The sequence below is a fragment of the Lathyrus oleraceus genome, chromosome 1, assembly GCF_024323335.1.
Source record: "Lathyrus oleraceus cultivar Zhongwan6 chromosome 1, CAAS_Psat_ZW6_1.0, whole genome shotgun sequence".
In the NCBI taxonomy this organism is placed as follows: Eukaryota; Viridiplantae; Streptophyta; class Magnoliopsida; order Fabales; family Fabaceae; genus Lathyrus; species Lathyrus oleraceus.
Genome location: NC_066579.1, coordinates 450,657,306 through 450,674,957, shown reverse-complemented (window position 1 = coordinate 450,674,957; position 17,652 = coordinate 450,657,306). Strand labels below are relative to the sequence as shown.

The 17,652-nt window shown below is 39.9% G+C and overlaps 1 protein-coding gene across 1 annotated transcript in view; it reads left to right on the top strand.

Moving 5' to 3' along the window:
- The window catches only part of LOC127083122 (WD repeat-containing protein 55), a 76,832-nt gene that overhangs the window by 24,907 nt on the left and 34,273 nt on the right, over positions 1 to 17,652 (top strand). The window lies entirely within an intron of this gene.

The window sequence follows — 17,652 nt, the reverse complement described above, 5'->3', positions numbered from 1 at the left end:
GATAGCATTTTCGCAACAACAATTTTTTTGGTTTTTGACAACATTTTCGCAACAGTAAATTTTTTGGTTTTGATAGCATTTTTAAAAACTTATAAATTCAATAACTTTTGAACCGTAACTCTGTTTGAGGTGCCGTTTGGACTTTTACAAAGCTAAGAATATTATCAATAACGTGATATTCATTTTGATAATAGTAGATTAATATTTTATCAAAAGAATCCTAATATGGATGTATGTTGTATGTGTGGTGAATGTGAATGACACGTTTTCTATTGTTTGGCATGTATTGGATGGTTTTTAGATGGATTTTGTGAAGAAACATACTACTTGAAATTATGTATGTGACGATGTGAATTGGTGAATTTGATGAATAACATGAATTTGCTTGTTTGCTTTATGTTAATGTGTTGTGATGAGATGATGAATGCTATTTGATGTATTGTTTGGGATTGAAGTCATGTTAGGTGTATGTTGTGCAAATGTTGGATGTGGTATGCTTATGTATGATTAAGGGGTTGCGATCGTCTTAATTGCATAAGTCTTGTTGTTGTTGCACACTAACATTAGCACGAGTCTATGAAAGAGGCAATATTGGGTAATCTCGCGTAGATTATTTGCTTGTCCCAAACCTAACGCCGAATGGGGTTTGAAAGCTTAAGGCGTAATCGAGCTTTAGAGGTGGTTATCTAGTCTATTTGAGAGACGCTCGGCAAGCCGGAAATGATAACGGAAGGGGTCCACATGCATATCGCATTAAGTCACACATTGAGTCACACATGTCAGTGTGAATCATTATTTGTTTGATTATGTGATATGATTGTGTGGATATGATTTTGGTAGATATGCATATACGTGGATTTTAGGTGATCCATTTGATATGAATTGTTGATGTGTTATTGATGTGTTGTTGATGTGATATGTGTGCATATTTGTGACATATGTGATGAAATGGTGACTTGTATACATTATGGAATCATGTGAAAGTTGTATACATATTTGATGATGATTTGTAAATGATGATGGATGATAATATGTACATGAAATCGATATGTTGTGAAATATGACTTTTGTACATCGTTTAGTAGTTATAAATGAATACTTGTGGATTGTTGAGCCATGTCGTATGATGGTAAACATGTGATTCTTTAATAAGATGATATGATGCATGTTTGTGTGAAGCGTGACGAGTTCTAATAATATATGTATGTTTGTTATACATTTCATATTATTATGTTTTTCTATAATAATTTGAATTCTCACCCTTCTGTTGGAATGATGTTCTATCGCGACATCGCTCAGGTATCGGATATAGTGGTGTTTCGCATAAGGATTAGATTCGGAGGCTAGTTCTTGTTGTGTTTTGACTAGGTAGTCTATAGTGCTCTGGTCATGTAACACTTGGTTTATGGGATTATTTTTATTTGTTTTGATGTTGAGAGATATTGTTGTGCTCTCTTTTATCTTGTTATTTGGATATGTTGGTTTTGATGTTGAGTGGCCTTAGAGCCCAAAACGATAATTTGTGGTAGATGATTTATGGGAATCATCACTATTTATCATTTATGAAGAGAGATGTTATTCCGCTGTGTGAGTTTGCATGTTGGTTATTTGGTTTTGATTTATAATCCGTTTTACTTGTATGTGATCATGGCATGTGTTGTTTCTGGCAGAAGTAAATTGGGGGTGTTACATATCACAAGTTGAGATGTAGTTTCCAACGAAGCATAAATGGAATTCAAGAAAACTGATGACGTTGGTCGAAGTACCAAGATCTCTGAAGTAGATCTAGAACAGGAAGAAATTCATGTTGAGCTAGAGCATAATGATGATGAATTGCATAACCCAGATGAAGTCGAAGAAGAAGCAGAAGCTGATGTCAAAAATGAGGAGACTGATAATGACTACCTACTGGAAAGAGACAGACTGAGAAAAGTCATCATGCCACCTCCAAGACTTGGTTATGCAGATCTCATAGCTTATGCCTTAATCTCTGCAAGTAAGGTTTTGTATGAAGAACGCTTAGACTATAAGGAAGTTATGAGGAGTCGAGACAATACTAAATGATTGAAAGCCATGGATGATGAGATGAAAACTCTTCATGACAATATAACTTGTGAGCTAATCGAGAAACCTGTTGGATCCAGGTTAGTCAGTTGTAAATGTATTTTCAAGGTTAAGGCGGGAATCGAAGGAGTGATGTCGAAGTGATTTAAGGCAAGTTGGTTGCTAGGGAGTTCAATCAGAAAGAAGATATCAACTTTAATAATATGTTCTCACCTATTGTAAAGTATATATCCATTAGAATGTTGTTAGCCATGGTGGCAAAGTTCGGCCTAGAACTTGAAGAGATGGATGTGAAGACAACCTTCTTTTATGGGTATCTAGATGAAACAATCCTGATGAGCCAACCTGAAAGGTATGCTGAAAAGGGAAAGGAAGATTATGTTTTAAATCTCCTCGACAATGGAATAGGAGATTCAATAAGTTCATGGCACACATTGGTTTCACTAGGAGCCAGTTTTACCACCGTGTTATTTCAGATTTTGATATGGAAATTCAATTGTTATTTTGTTGCTTTATATGGATGACACCCTCATAGAAATCAACAGTGTCGAAGATGTTATAAAGGTGAAGGCTGGACTCGATAAGGAGTTTCACATGAAGGATTTAGGAGTTGCCTTCAGAATTCTTGGGATTGACATCCAGAGAGATAGAAAATAGTCGAGATTATGCTTATCTCAAGAGACATAACTGAAGAAGATTCTCGACAAGCTTGGTATATCGAATTCAAAGTCTGTTCTAATATTGACTAATCCTCCCTACAAGCTGAGTATGACTCAAAGTCCTATTACTGAAGTCGAAAGAGCCTATATGAACAACGTTCCATATGCTAGTATAGTAGAGTCTTTGATGTATGTTATGGTTTGTACAAGGCCAAACATATCATACATAGTGAGCCTTGTAAAGAGGTATATGGCCAATATTAGGAAGGCACACTTGCAAGCATTGAAGTTGATTCTTAGGAACATTCTTGGGTCTTTGAGTAGAGTCCTGATTTATAGTGGAGCCTATGGTAATGATAGCAAAGTCAAAATCAGAGGATTTGTTGACTCTGATTATGCAGGTTGTGTGAATTCTAGAAAATCTATTTCTGGATATGTGTTCAATATGTTTAGCATAATAATAAGTTGGAAAGCAACACTTCAGAAGGTTGTTGCCTTATCAACCACTAAAACATAGTATATCGCCCTCACTGAAGTTGTGAAAGAAGCATTGTGGCTTGAAGGTTTTGCTAAGGAAATGAAACTTCAAGGCCGATTTATCACTGTTAAATGTGATAGTCAAAGTGCAATACACCTGTCGAAGAATTCAGCCTATCATGAGTGAACCAAACACATCAATGTGAGGCTTTACTTGGTTAGAGATATAATCGAGCGTGAAGAAGTCCAAGTGCAGAAGGTTTTGACTGATGACAATGTTGTTGATATGATCACCAAGACATTGCAAAATAGTAAGTTTTCCCATTATATGCAATTGATAAAGTTACATGATGAAATCTAGTTTGTTCCGTTGTAAGTGTAGAGTTTGTTCTAAGGTGGAGATTTTTGGTATTTTGGATCAAACTCTGGTGTTAACAATGGTAGATTCATGGTTCGATAGGAGTTGTGCATCTTGTAGTTAAAGTTTATTCAAGCATGATGTCGAAATATGTTTTGTTTAAAAGTATGTCGAATTGGGCCTTGCTTGTAAAGCCTAATTGTTAAGTTAGCTTGTAGCCTAAGTTAGCTTAGTAGTCTATAAATAACATAGGTCTCCCAGGTTGTTGAGAGATGTCATTTGTTGTTATTCACTTGTAACCTTTGAACCCTTATTGAGAAAGTGAATAGTAAAACAATTTTAACCAATTCTTCTTCTTCTTCCTCTCTCTTCTCTCAATTGGTAAAACCTAATAGGGTTTCTTGTGTTTGTTCAAGAAATTCAATCTTTTTTCTCATAGTTTGGTTTGTTCTTGACGACATCAATTCACAACAATGTTACTTATTGAAATTTATGCAAACGTGTGGTGAGTCAATAAAATTTTAATAAATTTAGTCTTTTCATATCATAGAAATTATATGAAACGGACAAAAAGAAACTACTGATCAAATTATGAATTATGTAGTGAGTGAATAAAATTTTAATAAATTTTGATTGCTCATATTGTGAAAATCATATGAAACGGAAAAAAGAAAACTATTAATTCAAATATACAACGAGTTAATAAAATTTTAAAAAAATATTTTCTCATATCGTAAAATTTATATAAAACGAAAAAATGTATCTACTCATCCAAATTTGTAGTTAGTCAATAAAATTTCTATAAAATTTATTTTTTATATTATGAAAATTATATAAAACGAGAAAAATGAAACAACTGATCTAATTAAATAGCAAGTCAATAAAATTTTAATAATTTTTGTTTTATCCTATTGTGCAAATGATATGAAACTGAAAAAATAATATTATTAATTTAAATATTGAATAATATAATTTATCATCAATTTTTTTCAAATATATAAAAAAGATTAAGACAATTTATTAAAAAAGATTGAATATATATTTTAAAACTATATTCTCTCTTAAAGATAATCGTTTTATTTATAAAAATAAAAAATAAATTTATTTAATATAAATTTCAATAAATTTATTTAATTATATTATTTATAATATTGTTTATATTTCGTGTTTTATTTGTATTATTATTTAAATTTACATGGGAGCAAGTAATACGGAAGACCTGGAACTTTCCATAGTCGCACCAACTTTTGTTTAGTTTGACAACATGGTATATATTTGGCCTCCCCTCATTATGGTCCATTGTTTTGTGTACACTGGAATTTTGCCTATGACGGTCAAAGACTGTAACCACGTGTGTGCTAGCTTTGATACTTTCATCTTTCATCAGTTTCATACAACATTCGCTGAATATTTGACCTGACATTAACACTGCACTCCATCTTTCACCTCTAATTGCGAAGGTAGATGCCAACCTAAAATATATTGTTCTGACCAATGCGATTATTGGTCGATTTCTAATGCCTTTGAATATGTCGTTCATGCATTCCACAAGGTTTGTTGCCATGTGGCCCCATCGACAACCTCTGTCAAATGCCCTTGTCCACTGCTTTACTGGTATGTTATCCACCTGTATACATGTATTTTTGACGCCATGAAATTAATAAGCAGAATAGTGCTTTCGACAAATGGTGATGAATCTTTTCGACAAATGACGCCATGAAATTAACAATTTAGTTAATAAGTGTTTTCGACACTTCGACAGATTGGTGGTTCGATATTTCGACAGAAGAAGATGTCTGCAGATGAAAAGACGTCTTTGACAAGTATGGATGATATTATGATATTTTGACAATTCGAAGAATCTGAGGAGACGCGTTGTTTCGACGTAAAGCGGAAATTTGAATTCAAAGAGTTATAACGTTTGGCAGAAGACGCGTGGAAGCACCTGGCAAAAGGAAGTCATGCAGAGAGCCAAGTGTCATAGTTTTAGGATTTATTTGTTAGTGACAGTTATTTTGTTTGTATATAAATAGGATAGTTGTTATCAGAATGGAGAGGGGTGAAAAACTTGTACAAAATTCCTGCAAAATACTCAAAGTACCTGTGTGAGAGAAAAAAGTCTTATCTGGAAAATGTACGTGTGAACAAACACCATTTCTTTAAAGTTTTTATCTTATAAATTTCAAAGTTCTTTACCAATTTTCCTTTACATTTCCCAGTCATTTATCCTTTGCATTTACTTTATGCAATTTACTCTTCGTTATTTATTTTTCGCCATTTATCTTAGTCTTGTTAAGTTTACTTTTACTTAAGCACTTTTAGTCAATATCTTTCGTACATGAAAGATTTAGTAAACCAAATAAAGGATACAAAGATTGTTCTAAATAGTTACAAAGTTATTTAAATTTGCACATGTCCTAGGATTTGTATGGTTGATCCTGCAAGTAACCCAATTCGACAAGTTTTGGAAAACCAGAGGTTGTTCGCCAAAATCAACGGCGAATAAATTGGCACGCCCAGTGGAACAGTGCAAAATCTAAAACTGAAATAATCTTTAGTCAAGGTTTCTTCTTCGTTGTATGAGACTAAGAAGCGGTAAATTAGCTGTATCTGACATAGAAAGACCTAAAAGAACGAGAATAAGGAAAATGGCGAATCAGCCAAATAATCCAAATAATCCAAATAATCCTAATCCAAATGAAGCCATCCCAGTATCCAACCTTATCCCTTCGACAGGAGGAAATGTGGGATCATTCCCTGTGTCAGAGGCTGTGCCTTCGTTAACAGGGTCAATACCAGCGGTTTCAATATCACAAAATGCGCCTAATCCGTCCATTAGGGCGCAACAAATGCCTGTTGGGACACCTCCTCCTATAGGGAACGCTTCTAGGCCTTTTGTGACAAATTTCACCATGCCTCTGCCTGGTAAGGAACAACCATTTGGAATGCCAACTTCGGTAATGGCAAATCTACACAACTCGCCGGTATTATATTATGATTCTATGGGCAATGTGTCTTCACCATTACAAGGGCCAGGATATGGCGGAAACATGAGTAGACTAAACCAACAACCACTTTACATGCCGGCAATAACAAATAATTCTGCGCAAGTAATTAGACAACAAATGGACAAAAGTAATCATGATATGGTCCAAATGTTGACACAACAAATGGGGGCGGTGTTTAATCCTCTAATACAAAACACCACCCAAACAAACCAATTATTGGCAGCGCAAATGACGCGCATTGCTGATTTTTTTGGGGTCCCTCAAACTCGACACAGAGAACAAGTGGTTCAGGACCCAGTGGTGGTGGTCCAAGAAGAGCCTACAATAAATCAAATACCTTTAGATAATCCCCAAGCAAACGTCAGAAACCAAGAGGAAGTAGTCGAACAACCTCGTGTCGAAATGCCTGTTCCACAAGAGCCTAGAAGGATAGTAGTTCAGAGAGGCCAAGACGCTGATGATGTGTTGCAATAGCAAATCCAGTATAATAACTTGCCTGCCGAAAACAATTTAGCGGCCATGGTCGAAACAATAATGGCACAAAATGGGGTAAACGTAGGATTACAAAGGCCTAGTTACGCTTCCCCACTGTCGAAATATATTCTGCAAGAAGAATTTCCCCCAAGATGGAAAGTTCCCAAGTTCACCAAATGCTCAGGGGATACTAGTGAATCCACCATAGAACATGTAGCACGTTATCTGATTAAGGCAGGAGAGATATCCCGTAATGAAAATTTGAAAATAAAATACTTTCCTAGTTCTTTGACGAAAAACGCGTTTACTTAGTTTACATCCTTGCCTGCAAACTCAGTGCATACGTGAACCCAATTAAAGAGGTTATTCCATGAGCAATTTTACATGGGGCAAACCAAAATAAGTCTAAAGGAATTAGCCAGTGTTAAGAGAAAATACTCAGAACCAATAGATGATTATTTAAATAGGTTCAGGTTGCTAAAGGCTAGGTGTTTCACTCGGGTGCCAGAACATGAGTTAGTCGAAATGGCCGCAGGGGGTCTAGATTATTCTATAAGAAAGAAACTATACACTCAGTATTTAAGGGATATGGCGCAATTAGCAGATAGGGTGAGACAGGTCGAAAGGTTAAGGGACAAAAAATTTAGAGCAAATAAAAAAAGGGTGGCCTATGTAGGGGTATGTCAAGACGATGAATACGACGAAAACGAACCAAATAACGTCGATGAACAAGAAATTGACTTAGTAGAACTGAAGCAAGGCCCACCATATTCGTGTAAAGTACTAACTCCGTCGAACGGAAATCCAGTCGAAACCAATGATAAGTTTCCTAAAAGAACTTATACGTTCGACATCACCAAATGTGACAAGATTTTTGACTTATTGGTTAAAGATGGTCAATTGATAAAACCACCAGGCGTTAAAGAACCGCCTGTGGAGCAACAGAAAAAGAGAGGTTTTTGTAAATACCATAACTTTCTGGGCCATAAAACGTCTTGTTGTTTCCTTTTCAGGGATCTCGTTCAAAATGATATCCGTGACGGAAGGCTGAAGTTTGGTGATAAGCCAAAACAACAGATGAGGATTGATTTGAATCCCATGCAGCTAGTCGAAGCCCATTATGCTGAACCATCCATTGTGAATATGGTGGAGGTCGAAGTTTCTTCTGACGGCAGTTTTGAAATGGTGGAAGCTGCTGAAGGCTTCGACACTAATATCAACATGGTTGAGATTGTTGATGATCTTACAAACCAGAACAAAGTTGAAGTTATTGAAGACTTTGACGACCAGAAAAAGATGGAAACTACTGAAGGTTTCGACAAAGTTGAAGTTACTGAAGACTTTGACGACCAGAAAAAGATGGAAACTACTGAAGGTTTCGACAAAGTTGAAGTTACTGAAGACTTTGACGACCAGAAAAAGATGGAAACTACTGAAGGTTTCGACAAAAAGGACAATGGAAATATCACTGAAGACGTTGTAGATCGACAAGGAGCAAATTCGGATTGCTTGGGACAACCAAGTGGGAAGTACGATTATCTCGCGAAATACACTATGCCTGCAAGTTCTCGTATCAACATCAACGCAATCCAGCCAACTGGGTGGGGGGATTTACCTTTGAGCAACAATGAAAAAACAACTGAGATAACTGACAATCTCCTTATCATCAAAAAGAAGGTTACTGAAGACCTCACTATTGAAAACAAGGCTACTGAAGGCCTTGATCCTGACCAAATGAGGACAGGTGATGTCGCAAACTGCGTCAACACTATGGGACCTTTCAATAAAGAGGTCACAGAAATCAAAGCAGAAGTTGTGGAGGGTCCTATGAAGCCTGTGACCGGTGGAATCCTACGTAGGGTAATGGAGGACCCCAGAAGAAATTCGAACAAATGTTGTTGCAAACATAGTCCCAGGAACATATCTTGGTGTTGCTGCCCAGAAAAGGAGTTTGACCAAATACAACGAAATGGCGAAGTCGAAGAAGAAAGACTTATTAAAAAAATGAACAAATTAAGCATTGCTGACGGACGGAATGTTGGGGTGAATATGGTGGAAGTGTCTCAGAGAAACCAAGCAGAAGTGGATGAAGATCGCCGTCGAGAGGAGTACCAAAGGCTGGCATATCTTGAAGAGGAGGAAAATCTAGTGGAATTCATCAAGAGGTGCCAAAAGATGAGGACTGAAGTGATGTTATGCCCATGTCGCAGTGCAATCTTCGACAGGAAGGCAGTAACTGATCTGGAAGTAGTGGATAAAGCCAGGAGGAAAAGAAATTGGGGGACAACAGGATATGACCCAAAGAAAAGTGATAATCACCAATAGAGGCGTGGAGAAAGACACCATAGCACTTACAAATCATCCAACAAAGAAATGGATGACAAATGGGTCCAACCCATTAGAGATGCTCAAGGACAGAAAAAATGGAGAAATTTTGAAGTTCAGAGAGGCACTTCGATGGAAGGTAAGAAGGAGGTGGAGAAGCACAAGCCAATACCATATCCTTCAGAAAACTACAAAGGAAAAAACCCTATGTCAAGATCCCAATGGAGAAGATTCCAGAGGCAGAAGAGGGCAGAAAAAGAAGCTGCAGAAAAAAGCGTGAATGGAAAAGATGCTGACAGCAAAGATAAAGCAGAATCCAGTAACAATGCTCAGATAGTAAACAGAAAGGAGACTTCCCACCAGATCAACCCTGGCAGCATGGTCGAACCAGTGGTGTCGAAAGAGAAGGTGCAAGAAGACGACGAAATAACTGACAACTTCGAATCTGACTCAGAGGCGTCCTTTAATGTGATCTGCAACGTGGTTTATGTCCTCCCTAAAGATTATGATAGAATCATAGAGGTCGAAGACGAGGAAGATGAGATGGAAGAGGAAACAATGGTACATAGGCCAGTTTGCTACTACGTCATGAACAATGGTTGCGTCGAAGAACAAAATGCTTTCTTCAAAAGGCCAGATGATTCCATGAAGGAACATTTAAAGCCTTTGTTCATAAAAGGAAAGGTTGAGAATGTTGGTGTAAACAAGATATTGGTAGATGGCGGAGCAGCAGCAAATTTGATGCCTCATTTCATGCTAAAGAAGATCGGGAAGGATGATTCAGACGCAAAACCTCACAACATGGTGTTGTCGAACTATGAAGGAAAAGTAGGAACCACTATGGGCGTTATCCAGCTGGACTTGACTATTGGAACCATAACAAGGCCAACAATGTTCATGGTCATTGCTTCAAGGGCGAATTAAAACTTACTACTTGGAAGGGAGTGAATTCATGGTGTAGGAGCCATACCTTCTTCAATGCATCAGCGAATAGCCATCTGGAGACCAGACGGGATTGTCGAAAACATCAAAGCTGATCAAAGTTATTTCATGACAGAAGTGAACAATGTCAACAGTCGAAGTTTCGACAAGAACCTGGCTCACATACCTCCGTGCAACCCATCCGAGTTCGACCTAAAGGCAACAGACAACGCCTACTGCTCCATGTACCTTCATCCTACACATGGTTTTCAGTGGGACAAAGAAGTAATTGGCGAATCAACCTACATGTGGGGAACTACTCATATAGCGCCAACGGGATAGGGAAGTGAATTTGATGATGATGAGTAAAGAATCAACTCGAAAGAATTACGGCTTACATAGCCGAAAACCAACTCATAGAGGCCCTTGAGGCCTGTCGCAACCTGAAAAATACAGTGCACGAAAAAAACAACCGGCGAAAGAAAAAGACAGAAGAGTCGCCGCCGTGCGCTATTCATCCCAAAGGAGGGAAAGGAAACGCTCGAAGTAAACCTGAAAAAGGAAAGGACAAGACGGGGTCTCGCAACCAAATCTTGGGTTCGGGAGTCGGTTATGCGAAGGGAAGGTATTAGCACCCCTACGCATCCATAGTACTCTACGGGATCCACTTTTGTGGTTTTTTGTCTAAAGGGCATGGGTTTACCTAATGTGTTTATTTACTAAAAAGGTTAAGAGAAATGACTCGCGCGGATGTCGCATCCACTACATACGTATCTCATCTGAATATGAGAATCAGAGTCTTCGCAGATCGGCTGACCTATGGGTTGGGGGATGTGTGCTCGCTAAGACATCGCGTCTTATGCCTACGTATCTCATCTGGAATGAGAATCAGAGCAAGCCGTAGTTCGGCTAACTACGGGGTTATGGATTGGGTTTTGGACGAACGACGTCACTACGCAATCTACCAGATGCTCGACCTTTGGAGACTTACTCACCTGTAGTAGAAGGAGTAAACGTGTGTTATGGAGAAGAAAAATCAATGAAGGGTTTGTTTGCATTGTAGGAACGCGCATGCAAAAGGGTAATGACGATAAGACCTCATAGCTCTTAACCCTGGACAAAGGAACCTGCATAAAGTAAACACAAAAACATTGCCTCCTATCGAGGTCTTCCAGCTAGGAAAGCAGTAAAATGCGGGAAAAATGTAAAAGTACCACACGGATAAAGATCCGAAGTAACAGCAATTAAAGGAACGATAAACCCTGAGATCCTTCCAAGCTAACATCATCAAAGAAAGTGGGTCAGTACAGGTAATCGGAATGAACCTCCAGGGGGTATCCCACAAATAAAGTGGGAAACCACGCAAGTTATCCCTGCAAATGTCATGTGAGCCCTCACAAAAAAAAACTCAACAAACAGGTTAGAGAAACAAAATAGGGTAACCAAGAGTTGCCCCTAAATCAAAATGTAACCACATGAATAATTCCATCAAAATTCACAAAAAGCTCACAAAAAGCAATCAAGGGTAGGAGGCCTAAACCTCTTGTCAAACACATGCATCAAAAGGGTATCAAATTCACCCACAATACCTCATACATTCAGAGCATTCAAATTAAAGGCATAAAGATGATGGATATAGGGCAAACCTGATTGGAGAGCTTGATTGAAATTGAGTTGCACCCGTGAGGTTTACAAAACAATCTTTAAGGTTTATGTGAGGCGGAGTGAACTTCTCAGGGCTGCCTGAAGGTCGTTGCAGAGTAGTTCCTAGGTTTCCTTCTCTCAAAATCTTTCTCCAGTGAATCTCCCAGTGTAACTCCAAGTGTGTTTTCCTCTACTGAAACTTCAGTATTTATAGACTGATTTTCTTGGGTAGTGGGCTCAAATGAGGGAGACCCAAGTCCAAAAAAATTTGTTATATTTTATTTATTTATTTAATTAATTTTATTTATTTATTTATTTTTAACTTTTATTTTTCTTTTTTTTTTCTTTTTTTTTTCTTTTTTTTTCGTTTTTTTTTTCAGGAAAAATGATGGGTAAATTTTGGGGTATTACAGCTGCCCCTATTCAATCAACTGGAGACCCGGAAAGAAGATGGCAGCTGCTTTCGTACTTTCGAGGTATCAAGGGATTGAATACAATAAAGTCCACTTTTCGTTTGGATCAGGTCCCTCTTCAACAACTGGCTCTTTACAGTCTTTCATCTTGAAGAACATGATGTCTTCATCTGGAAAATCAAACTTCATCGGCTCATAATCATCAATCGGCTGCTCAGCAAGATAGTCTGACAGAATACTCCCTTTGATGACTTTCTGGGATGTATACTGGATATCATACTCTGTTAAAATCATCTGCCAACGGGCAACACGTCCGGTGAGAGCCGACTTCTCAAAGATGTACTTCACTGGATCCATCTTAGAAATCAACAAGGTAGTATGGTTCAACATATACTGTCTCAGTCGGCGAGCAGCCCAGGCCAAAGCACAGCAAGTTTTCTCAAGCTGCGAATATTTGACTTCACAGTCGGTAAACGTTTTGCTAAGGTAGTATATGGCATGCTCTTTTCGACTAGACTCGTCATGCTGTCCCAATACACACCCCATCGAGTTCTCAGTCACTGATAGGTACATTATCAGAGGTCTCCCAGGAACTGGAGCTATAAGGATTGGAGGTTTCTGTAGATACTCTTTTATCTTCTCGAAAGCCCTTTGACAATCTTCATTCCACCTGATAGCCTGATCTTTCTTCAGCAATTTGAAAATTGGCTCACACGTGGTTGTTAGGTGAGAGATGAACCTTGCAATGTAGTTCAACCTCCCTAAGAAACTATGGACTTGCTTCTCTGTTCTTGGCTCTGGCATTTCCTGTATCGCTTTTACTTTGTCGGGATCCACCTCAATCCCTTTTCCGCTAACAATAAAACCCAACAATTTTCCCGATCTCACCCCGAAAGTGCACTTGTTCGGATTAAGTCTCAGTTTGAATTTCCTCAAACGCTCAAACAGTTTCTGCAAATTCACCAAATGTTCTTCTTCTGTCTGAGATTTGGCAATCATATCGTCCACATAAACCTCGATTTCATGATGAATCATATCATGGAACAGAGTCACCATAGCTCGTTGATATGTTGCTCCAACATTTTTCAGACCAAACGACATCACCTTGTAGCAGAAGGTGCCCCATGGGGTTATGAAAGTTGTCTTTTCCATGTCTTCTGATGCCATCTTGATTTGGTTATAGCCAGAAAAGCCATCCATGAAGGAGAATACCGAGAACTGAGCTGTATTATCCACCAAAACATCGATGTGAGGTAATGGGAAATCATCTTTAGGGCTAGCTCTGTTCAGATCCCGGTAGTCGACACACATCCGTACCTTTCCATCCTTCTTAGGTATTGGGACGATGTTTGCAACCCATGGCGGATAATTGGTGACTGCTAGAAACCCTGCATCCAACTGCTTTTGCACTTCTTCCTTTATCTTGACAGCCATCTCTGGTCTTGTTCTTCTGAGCTTCTGCTTGACCGGAGGACAACCTTCTTTGAGAGGCAAGCGGTGTACCACGATGTCTGTGTCCAGCCCAGGCATGTCCTGATAAGACCAGGCGAAGATGTCAACATATTCTTGCAGCAATTCAATCAGCCCTTTCTTCACATCATCTCCCAAAGCATCCCCTATCTTGATTTCTCTCTTGGCGTCCTCGGTGCTGAGATTAATCACTTCAGTAGGCTCTTGATACGGTTGAATGACCCTTTCTTCCTGTTTTAAGAACCTGGCAAGTTCTTCAGGGAGTTCGCAGTCTTCATCACCCTCTTTTTCAACTTGAAAGATTGGATTTTCAAAGTCGAAGCGAGCCATAGCAGAACCGTTATCAATAGGATCCGGTGACGTGCATCTGCATGAGTGATGGTATGTGCTTATGAGTGTGAAAGAAAAAATTGGAAACTAAACAAAACATTGCCATTTTTTTTATTTTGAAAAACTGCAAAAATAGAAAGACAGGGAACGAAATATTTGAATACAAAAATATGTCCTTTATTTATGATAAAAATGCAAGTGTCACATAGATGAGCCCTACAATGAGTCATTACGCCCTGGGCGGAACGTAAGACTTGGATATGCATGAATAAACAAAGAAAATTACTCTTCAAGAAGAGTGACTTGGATAATCTCTTCAGAAGACCAATTGTTGATGACTTCACCCGGGATCCTCGGACGCACCCAGTTGTCGATGTCGCAATCACTATCCCCATCTTCATTAATGACCGCAGAGACCTCACTGGGAATCACAACATTAACAGGAACAACATCTGCGAATTCATCAGTAGCATCTTCAAACCTTTCTTCCTCAACCCCTTCCACAAACTCTTGGACAGACAAATCTTCAACCTGGAGGATACCCTTGTCGAGCAAGGCCTGGATACCCTGCTGTAGCTTCAAACAACCTCCACTCTGAGTGGCACAATCCAAACAACCTTTCCCACAACCGGGGAAAACATCGACCTTCAGCAAGCATCCTTTGATATCCAACAATGGAGTCTTCAACTTCAACACATCCTTAATGGACTTGGCTTTTCCCTCTATCATGTTAACGTTCGCACCACCATGCTAGGGCATGGGATTGTTAACGACATTCGGAGCCGGTGCAAGGTCGATGGCCTTTGAATCTATGAGGTCTTGAACTACGTGCTTAAAAGCTTTGTAGTTCTCAATATTGTGGCCAGGTGCCCCAGAGTGGAAGCTACACCTAGCGTTGGCGTCGTAACCCACCGGAAGTCTACCAATAGGAGGAGCCAGAGTGCGCAGTTGCACAAGTTGTAGTTGTTGAAGACTAGAAAGCAACTGAGCGTACGACATTGGAAGGGTGTCGAAACGCCGGTCCATCATCCTTTGCCTCTGTTGATAAGCGGGTCTGTTACCCGGTTGCTGCTGCTGTTGATACTGAGCTGGTTGACGTTGTGATTGTTGTTGTTGTAGTGGCGCTGCAGCTGGAATGGTCACAGCCGCAACATACGGTTGCTGATGATAATTCTGAAAATTATTCCTCCGGTTATCCCTGTTCTGATAAGAAGATATGGCATTTGCATCCCCTTCTCTCCTCTTCTGTCCCTGAATGAACGGCTTCTTCACCCCTGATGAGGATCCACCTCCACTCTGGCTCTTATAGGTCTTTAGGTAATTCTCCACCCTTTCTCCAGTAGAGACCACATCAGCAAAGTTGGAAGCATTGCACCCCACCAGACGCTCCAGATAAGGTCCAGGCAGCGTATTCATGAACATGTTGGCCATTTCCTTTTCCAACATAGGAGGCTGAACACGGGAAGCTGTATCCCTCCAGCGTTGAGCGTATTCCCTGAAGCACTCATTGCTTTCAAGAGACAGATTCTGAAGTTGAGTTCTGTTCGGAGTCATGTCTGCATTATATTGATACTGCTTCACGAAAGCCTCAGCCAAATCCCTCCAGCAATGGATGTGGGCTCTGTCCAGCCTCATATACCATTCCAAGGATGCCCCAGCTAGGCTATCCTGGAAGAAGTACATAAGTAGCTTCTCGTCATCAGAGTATGCAACCATTTTACAGAAATAGGCTTGCACGTGAGTTTTGAGGCAAGAGCTGCCATGGTATTTGTCAAATATCGGGACCTTGAATTTCAGTGGCACTCTCACACCTGGGACCAGCCCCAAGTCAGCAACATCTACTCCCAGAGGATTCTGTCCTTCCACTGCTTTCAACCTCTCTTCCAATCTTCTAAACATGGGGTCCATGCCAAAGTCTTCCTGAAGCAAGGGGAACTGATCATCCTGACCATCCTGAATGGGTTGTTGATCTAGGTTGACATGCGGGATCGGGATAGGCCCCAGTCCATTGGGACCATTAGCCTCTCCAGCTGGAGGATCAGCCAACGTCTCCGGTTGAGTAATAGGGGGATCCCTCTGCACCAACAATCTAAGCTCTTGATGTCCTTGAGCCACCCCTTGAACCAAATCCATGAATTGATTCATGCGAATCTTCATCTCGGCGAGCTCTGCTTGTAGGCTCTCCATCGCTCTCTGTTGATTCCTTCGGGTACCGTATCGGTGAATGCCTGAGTCAGCTATCCTGCTAGTGGGACACCAAACAATATGAGAACACTGCAGCGGTACCTGTTATGCAAGATATGACAATGAATATGTAAATGCAATGCCATGTTTATCAAATCCAAAAGGTATTCTACCCCCTTGATTCCAGTCTCACATCAGGCGAATAGTGCAAGAAGACTGAGTCATGGATAAACTTCTGAGATCAAGATGCAACAAAGGGAAACCAACATACAAATGAGTTCCAGGAAAGGGGCCTTAGCCAAAAGTACATCAAAAGAGGATCCCCACAACAAGCCTGTGGATTATCACTACACAGCAATAAAACAAAAAGTAAAGGGAGGAACATAAACCAGGGATCAGCCTCATGTATACAACCCATAAGGACTGCTCCTCACTTCATCCAGTAATGCCACCGTGTCGGGATGATCTGGAGATTCTGTCAAATGCCGGATAAGCAGATTCCTCTTGTGAATGATCCCATCCAATTCGTTGATGTGCTCTCTGTAGTAATTCCCATCATCTTCTCTGAATACCTCTTCAAGTCTGGATTTCTTCAAACCTGCCAACACCTTGAGTTCTTCAATCTGTCCTCGAGCCTCATGGAGTTGATCTGTGATGTAGCCATTAGTAGAACGGGCGCACAGAAGCTCATTGTTTTTCCCCTTCAGCAAAGTCGTCAATTTCTCTATCTGACCAGTCAGTTCGGCTACTGTCTCCTCCTCCTTTGCCTTCCGAGAAGTTGAAAATGCATCCCATTGCTCCTGCCACCCAGCTAATTTACCATGAGCATCTACTAACTGCTGCTTGACTCGCCTCAACTCAGAACTGGATGATCTCAAGGCTTCGTTTGTCTTCCTGAAGAAGTCCACCTCCACAGCAAATTTCCTCTCTGCTTCCTTTTGCAATCTGACGGCTTCCCCCTTCTGATATTCTGCCTCCTGGAATTGATGCATACAGTCTTGCAACTTCTCACTTAACTTTGAGTTCTTGGTTTGAAGTCCCTCCATGGCACTCTTCAACTTGTCGTACTCCTCTCGGCTCACCATTGTTGACTGCTCAGGAGTAAGTGGATACAAAGGTTCTTCAATAGGGAACGGCAAACCAAACTCTTCGACTCTTCCTTGAAGCCACTCTTCATACCGAGGGTAAGTTCTACAATCTCCTTTTCCAAGGACGGTTCTTCCTCTCTTGATCACCTTGAGCCAGGCCTTAGCTGCCTTACGGGATACCGTCAAATCAGGCGAAGAATGGAAAAACAGAGATTCTTCCACATCCTTTTCCAAAGG